Source organism: Triticum aestivum, chromosome 7D (genome assembly GCF_018294505.1).
Source record: "Triticum aestivum cultivar Chinese Spring chromosome 7D, IWGSC CS RefSeq v2.1, whole genome shotgun sequence".
Lineage (NCBI taxonomy): Eukaryota > Viridiplantae > Streptophyta > Magnoliopsida > Poales > Poaceae > Triticum > Triticum aestivum.
This window is the reverse complement of record NC_057814.1, coordinates 637892281-637900693: the sequence shown is the minus strand read 5'-3', so window position 1 is coordinate 637900693 and position 8413 is coordinate 637892281.

Here is an 8413-nt window from a genome sequence, read left to right as displayed (position 1 = left end):
GGCCACAGATCCGCATCGTCGACACCACCCTTAACCCAACCACCGGAGCAGCTTCTGACGCCCCGTCCACGGCCGCAGATCCGCATCGTTGACACCATCCTTAACCCAACCACCGGAGCAGCTTCTGACGCCCCGTCCATGGCCGCAGATCCGCGTCGTCGACACCATCCTTAACCCAACCACCGGAGCAGCTTCACCTACGCCCTCATTCACGGCCACAGATCCGCTTTGCCCACACCGTAGTCCACCCTACCGGAGCCGCTCCACAAACACCCTACTCGACGGTTCTAGATCTCCTTACCGGACCCCGACGCCAGCGCAGCGTCATCACCCTTGACGTTTCTAACCTGATTCCCACCATCTGGAGAGATGCCAAGCACCCTCCACGGCCTAGGTACTTGTCACCTTTAAACCCGTCCAGCATCACCTGCCCGATGTACTTCAAATATACTAACCGGTCGCTGTTACCTGTTATGCAGCTGGCAAAAACTACAAGGACGATGTTTCTTCTGGATCTAACAGCTTGGCCAACCAAGATCCTGGACTGAGGCATTGCTATGATCTTGTAAGCGCGTCTCTCTCTCTTGTATTGTTCTGTGCCTGCCAGCGTGCTTTGCTAGGATTTTCGACCAGTAATCCCTTTGTGCAGACAATGATTTCTACTACTGGCTGCTAAATTAGATATGTAGATGTCATACATGATACTACCTCGTACCTCCGTTCCTAAATATAAGTCTTTCTAGAGATTCCACTATAAGCTACATACAGAGCAAAATGAGTGAATCTACACTCGAAAATGCATCTATATACATCTGTATGTGGTCCATACTGGAATCTCTACAAAGACATATATTTAGGAACAGGGGCAGTACATTACACAAAATCGTAGGTGGCATGTAGGAATTCCAGTGCACTACATTAGGCTCCCTTAGAGTGCCTGCTAGTCCAGCATACAGAGTCATGGCTAGTTTATGGTACGCACACAATCGTTAATTGGTGGTTTAAATATGCGCAAGGTATATGCAATGTAGTATCATGTAGAGATGTCTGAAATTAGCCGTGTCAACTTGCAGGTAGGGTTACACAATGAAAAAGTACAAGATGTATCTGGCAATTTCATGGAACATCGCAAAAAAAAGGAGAGGCAGCGGTGAGTCTATACAGTGTGCTATGGTACGTCACTCCTCCATTGCAATCATCGTGACATGTTATTTGTATGCCAGTTCTATTAGCCAAGTTTCTTAGGGACAGTTATTATGAGTTATCCTAAGAAAATAAGCACCTGTGAATATAAGCTACATGTAATAAGCCAACCAGTTCTTTTCATTGCGTTTTCAGCTTATCTTTGGTATGATCAGTGGAAAGTCTAGATTGCATTATATTTTTTTCATTTTTCTGCCCATATGGAAATTAATTTGACTTGCAAACATCACAAATTGAACCCAGTGCAGTAATTAATATGATAGGAAAACAGACCATCACTATTTGCTCAAAATGCAAATACAAATATACCATCTATTTGGCACAATCTACTTTGGTCAATGTTTTCCATAGAGAACCCATTGCCTAATTTAAACGAAGAATGCATGACCCACATTTAAATGAAGAACAATTATTTATTGAAATTCGATGGTCCAAGTGGCTGGTTATTATCATATAGCAGCACCACCTGAAAGCATCATATAGCAGCAGCAACTCATAGCAACTCATCATACACCAGCAGCAGTCTGCAATTCATCATATACCAGCAGTAGCTCATAGCAATTCATCATATAGCAGCAGCAGGAGCAGCTCATAGCAACTCATCATATAGCAGTAGCAGGAGCAGCTCATAGCAATTCATCATATAGCAGCAGCAGGAGCAGCTTATAGCAACTCATCATATCGCAGCAGCAGCAGCTCATAGCAATTCATCATATAGCAGCAACAGCAGCTCATAGCAATTCATCATATAGCAGCAACAGCAGCTCATAGCAATTCATCATATAGAAGCAGCAGCTCATAGCAATTCATCATATAGCAGCAGCAGGAGCAGCTCATAGCAATGCATCATATAGCAGCAGCAGAAGCAGCTCATAGCAATTCATCGTATAGTGGATCAGAATGAAAATTTGGCAAAAATTAGAGGAGATCCTCACCTTGTTGGATGAGCTCATCCTTCAACAGCACCTCAAGCCCATGGCCTGGGAGGAGGGGAGGGGGGATAAGGTGCCTTCTGCCGCAGTGCGGCATCAGCCGTAGTTGTGCAGCGCCCGCCGGAGTAGTGCGTTGGACGAACCACAATGGAGCAGCTGCTGGAGACCATGAGAATGAGGGGCGGCGCCAGAGGGAGGAGCAGCCAGGGAGATTTGCCCCTACCCGCCGGCCATGTAGCCTAGCTGGACATAGCATCGTCGAGGACCAGGCCATATGGGACCAGTGGCGACGGCTCGCTGGAGGAACCCTAGTGCTGCAGGCAGGGGATCGAGGTAGAGGGAAAGGGGAGAGGAGATGCAAGCGGGCAGGGCAATGAACGCTTGCGTGTTTGTTTTTACTTCAGGGTCACATGTGACACGGGCGTCAACAGTTGCATTTTGAGTGTAATATAGGCAGACAACAAAGTCATTTCACTATTCCCCTTCCCTTCAATTTTTAGTGAGGTTCTACCCGAAACACCCCCCTCCAAAGAGAAATTAGTTAAGCCCAAGCCCATAACTCAAAAATGACTTCTTTACATCTTTTATGGCTTATTTTGACAATATGCCCTGAAAAGGCGGAATCGAACTAGCCCTTAACCTGCAATTCAATTGTGCGTGCAATGATGAATCACTCATGCCTGCTATCTGTACATTTAGGCATCATCATACATGGCATAACCTAATACATGTGCATTCCATTGTAGAATCTGGAATATGCAATGTTTATGTTAGTTCATACGTTGCACATGATGTTTAAATGCCCCTTAAATCTGGTCAGTCAAGTGATGGTCTTTAAGCGTCCTTCTTTGCTTCTTTTCTTGATATGTAAGATTTGCTCACACATCTGTTCAATTGCTTGTTTGCATCAGCCAGCCATACTAGGACTGTTTGCTTTGATTACTTGCTGTTCTTGACCTAACACTCTAACATAGCTTGTCAACGATTTAAACACTAAGGGCTGCTATAGTGGGGCCTTGTCTAACTCATAGGTGACATAAAGGTTTGGCTGTACACTACAGTAGGCTCTCCAAGAGTACCTGGAGATCCAGTTCGAAGGTATGCCTAGTTTTTACATAGTGCAGACATAGTAAATGCTCATTTCATTGTGTGCAAGTGCAAGAGATGCGGCATGTTTCATTATGTGGTGGTGTTTTGTTATAATCTCATACTTTTGTGTTCACAGAGTGGAAAGTATGCATATTTATCTTCCAAGGAGACGAGTAACTAGTTTGTGTCACCTTGCAGATGTTGGGGAACGTAGTAATTTCAAAAAAATTCCTACGCACACGCAAGATCATGGTGATGCATAGCAACGAGAGGGGAGAGTGTTGTCCACGTACCCTCGTAGAGTGACAGCGGAAGCGTTATCACAATGCGGTTGATGTAGTCGTACGTCTTCACGATCCGACCGATCAAGTACCGAATGTACGGCACCTCCGAGTTCTACACACGTTCAGCTCGATGACGTCCCTCGAACTCCGATCGAGCCAGTGTTGAGGGAGAGTTTCGTCAGCACGACGGTGTAGTGACAATGATGATGTTCCACCGACGCAGGGCTTCGCCTACGCTCCGCAACGGTATTATCGAGGTGTAATATGGTGGAGGGGGGCAACGCACACGGCTAAGAGATCTCAAGGATCAATTGTTGTGTCTATGGGGTGCCCCCTGCCCCCGTATATAAAGGAGCAAGGGGGGAGGCGGCCGGCCTAGGAGGAGGGCGCGCCAAGGGGGGAGTCCTACTCCCACCGGGAGTGGGAGTAGGACTCCTCCTTTCCTTGTTGGAGTAGGAAAAGGGAAGGGAGAAGGAGAAAGAAGGAAGGGGCGCCCCCCTTCCCTAGTCCAATTCGGACTAGTCCATGGGGAGGGGTGCGGCCACCTTTTGAGGCCTTTCTCTCCTTTCCCGTATGGCCCATTAAGGCCCAATACGAATTCCCGTAACTCTCCGGTACTCCGAAAAATACCCGAATCACTCGGAACCTTTCCGAAGTCCGAATATAGTCGTCCAATATATCGATCTTTACGTCTCGGCCATTTCGAGACTCCTCGTCATGTCCCCGATCTCATCCGGGACTCCGAACTCCTTCGGTACATCAAAACTCAATAAAACTGTCATCGTAACGTTAAGCGTGCGGATCCTACGGGTTCGAGAACTATGTAGACATGACCGAGACATCTCTCCGGTCAATAACCAATAGCGGGACCTGAATGCCCATATTGGCTCCCACATATTCTACGAAGATCTTTATCGGTCAGACCGCATAACAACATACGTTGTTCCCTTTGTCATCGGTATGTTACTTGCCCGAGATTCGATCGTCGGTATCTCGATACCTAGTTCAATCTCGTTACCGGCAAGTCTCTTTACTCGTTCTGTAATACATCATCCCGCAACTAACTCATTAGTCACAATGCTTGCAAGGCTTATAGTGATGTGCATTACCGAGTGGGCCCAGAGATACCTCTCCGACAATCGGAGTGACAAATCCTAATCTCGAAATACGCCAACCCAACAAGTACCTTTGGAGACACCTGTAGAGCACCTTTATAATCACCCATTTACGTTGTGACGTTTGGTAGCACACAAAGTGTTCCTCCCATAAACGGGAGTTGCATAATCTTATAGTCATAGGAACATGTATAAGTCATGAAGAAAGCAATAGCAACATACTAAACGATTGGGTGCTAAGCTAACGGAATGGGTCAAGTCAATCACGTCATTCTCCTAATGAGGTGATCCCGTTAATCAAATGACAACTCATGTCTATGGCTAGGAAACATAACCATCTTTGATTAACGAGCTAGTCAAGTAGAGGCATACTAGTGACACTCTTGTTTGTCTATGTATTCACACATGTATTATGTTTCCGGTTAATACAATTCTAGCATGAATAATAAACATTTATCATGATATAAGGAAATATATAATACTTTATTATTGCCTCTAGGGCATATTTCCTTCAGTCTCCCACTTGCACTAGAGTCAATAATCTAGTTCACATCGCCATGTGATTTAACATCAATAATTCACATCACCATGTGATTAACACCCATAGTTCACATCTCTATGTGACAAACACTCAAAGGGTTTACTAGAGTCAATAATCTAGTTCACATCGCTATGTGATTAACACCCAAAGAGTACTAATGTGTGATCATGTTTTCATTGTGAGATAATTTTAGTCAACGGGTCTGTCACATTCAGATCCGTAAGTATTTTGCAAATTTCTATGTCTACAATGCTCTACACGGAGCTACTCTAGCTAATTTCTCCCACTTCCAATATGTATCTAGACCGAGACTTAGAGTCATCTAGATTTAGTGTCAAAACTTGCATCGACGTAACCCTTTACGATGAACCTTTTGTCACTTCCATAATCGAGAAACATATCCTTATTCCACTAAGGATAATTTTGACCGCTGTCCAGTGATCTACTCCTAGATCACTATTGTACTCCCTTGCCAAAATTAGTGTAGGGTATACAATAGATCTGGTACACAGCATGGCATACTTCATAGAACCTATGGCCAAGGCATAGGGAATGACTTTCATTCTCTTTCTATCTTCTGCCGTGGTCGGGCTTTCAGTCTTACTCAATTTCACACCTTGTAACACAGGCAAGAACTCTTTCTTTGACTGTTCTATTTTGAACTACTTCAAAATCTTGTTAAGGTATGTACTCGTTGAAAAAACTTATCAAGCGTTTTGATCTATCTCTATAGATCTTGATGCTCAATATGTAAGCAGCTTCACCGAGGTCTTTCTTTTGAAAAACTCCTTTCAAACACTCCTTTATGCTTTGCAGAATAATTCTACATTATTTCCGATCAACAATATGTCATTCACATATACTTATCAGAAATGTTGTAGTGCTCCCACTCACTTTCTTGTAAATACAGGCTTCACCGCAAGTCTGTATAAAACTATATGCTTTGATCAACTTATCAAAGCGTATATTCCAACTCTGAGATGCTTGCACCAGTCCATAGATGGATCGCTGGAGTTTGCATATTTTGTTAGCACCTTTAGGATTGACAAAACCTTCTGGTTGCATCATATACAACTCTTCTTTAATAAATCCATTAAGGAATGCAGTTTTGTTTATCTATTTGCCAGATTTCATAAAATGCGGCAATTGCTAACATGATTCGGATAGACTTAAGCATAGATACGAGTGAGAAACTCTCATCGTAGTCAACATCTTGAACTTGTCGAAAACCTTTTTGCGACAATTCTAGCTTTGTAGATAGTGACACTACTATCAGCATTCGTCTTCCTCTTGAAGATCCATTTAATCTCAATGGCTCGCCGATCATTGGGCAAGTCAATCAAAGTCCATACTTTGTTCTTCATACATGGATCTCATCTCAGATTTCATGGCTTCAAGCCATTTTGCGGAATCTGGGTTCACCATCGCTTCTTCATAGTTCGTAGGTTCGTCATGGTCTAGCAACATAACATCCAGAACAGGATTACCGTACCACTCTGGTGCGGATCTTACTCTGGTTTACCTACGAGGTTTGGTAGTAACTTGATCTGAAGTTACATGATCATCATCAGTAACTTCCTCACTAATTGGTGTAGGAGTCACAGGAACAGATTTCTGTGATGAACTACTTTCCAATAAGGGAGCAGGTACAGTTACCTCATCAAGTTCTACTTTCCTCCCACTCACTTCTTTCGAGAAAAACTCCTTCTCTAGAAAGGATCCATACTTAGCAACGAATGTCTTGCCTTCGGATCTGTGATAGAAGGTGTACCCAACTGTCTCCTTTGGGTATCCTATGAAGACACATTTCTCCGATTTGGGTTTGAGCTTATCAGGATGAAACTTTTTCAAATAAGCATCGCAACCCCAAACTTTAAGAAACGACAACTTTGGTTTCTTGCCAAACCACAGTTCATAAGATGTCGTCTCAACGGATTTAGATGGTTCCCTATTTAACGTGAATGTAGCTGTCTCTAATGCATAACCCCAAAACGATAGTGGTAAATTGGTAAGAGACATCATAGATTGCACTATATCCAATAAAGTACGGTTATGACATTCGGACACACCATTATGCTGTGGTGTTCCAGGTGGCGTGAGCAGTGAAACTATTTCACATTGTTTTAACTGAAGGCCAAACTCGTAACTAAAATACTCTTCTCCACGATCAAATTGTAGAAACTTTATTTTCTTGTTACGATGATTTTCGCTTCACTCTGAAATTATATGAACTTTTCAAATGTTTCAGACTTCTGTTTCATTAAGTAGATATACCCATATCTGCTCAAATCATCTGTGAAGGTCAGAAAATAATGATACCTGCTACGAGCCTCAATATTCATCGGACCACATACATCTGTATGTATGATTTCCAACAAATCTGTTGCTCTCTCTATAGTTCCAGAGAACGGCGTTTTAGTCATCTTGCCCATGAGGCACGGTTCGCAAGCATCAAGTGATTCATAATCAAGTGATTCCAAAATCCCATCAGTATGGAGTTTCTTCATGCGCTTTACAACAATATGACCTAGACGGCAGTGCCACAAATAAGTTGCACTATCATTATTAACTTTGCATCTTTTGGCTTCATTATTATAAATATGTGTATCACTACGATCGAGATCCAACAAACCATTTTCGTTGGTGTGTATGACCATAGAAGGTTTTTATTCGTGTAAACATAACAACAATTGTTCGCTAACTTAAATGAACAACCGTATTGCAATTAACATGATCAAATCATATTCATGCTCAACGCAAACACCAAATAACGCTTATTTAGTTTCAACACTAATCCCGAAAGTATGGGAAGTGTGCGATGATGATCATATCAATCTTGGAACTACTTCCAACACACATCGTCACCTCTCCTTTTACTAGTCTCTGTTTATTCTGCATCTCCCGTTTCGAGTTACTACTCTTAACAACTGAACCAGTATCAAATGCCGAGGGGTTGCTATAAACACTAGTAAAGTACACATCAATAACATGTATATCCAATATACCTTTGTTCACTTTGCCATCCTTCTTATCCACCAAATACTTGGGGTAGTTCCGCTTCCAGTGACCAGTTTGCTTGCAGTAGAAGCACTCAGTTTCAGGCTTAGGTCTAGACTTGGGTTTCTTCTCCTGAGCAGCAACTTGTTTGCTGTTCTTCTTGAAGTTCCCCTTCTTCCCTTTGCCCTTTTCTTGAAACTAGTGGTCTCGTCAACCATCAACACTTGATGTTTTTCTTGATTTCTACCTTCG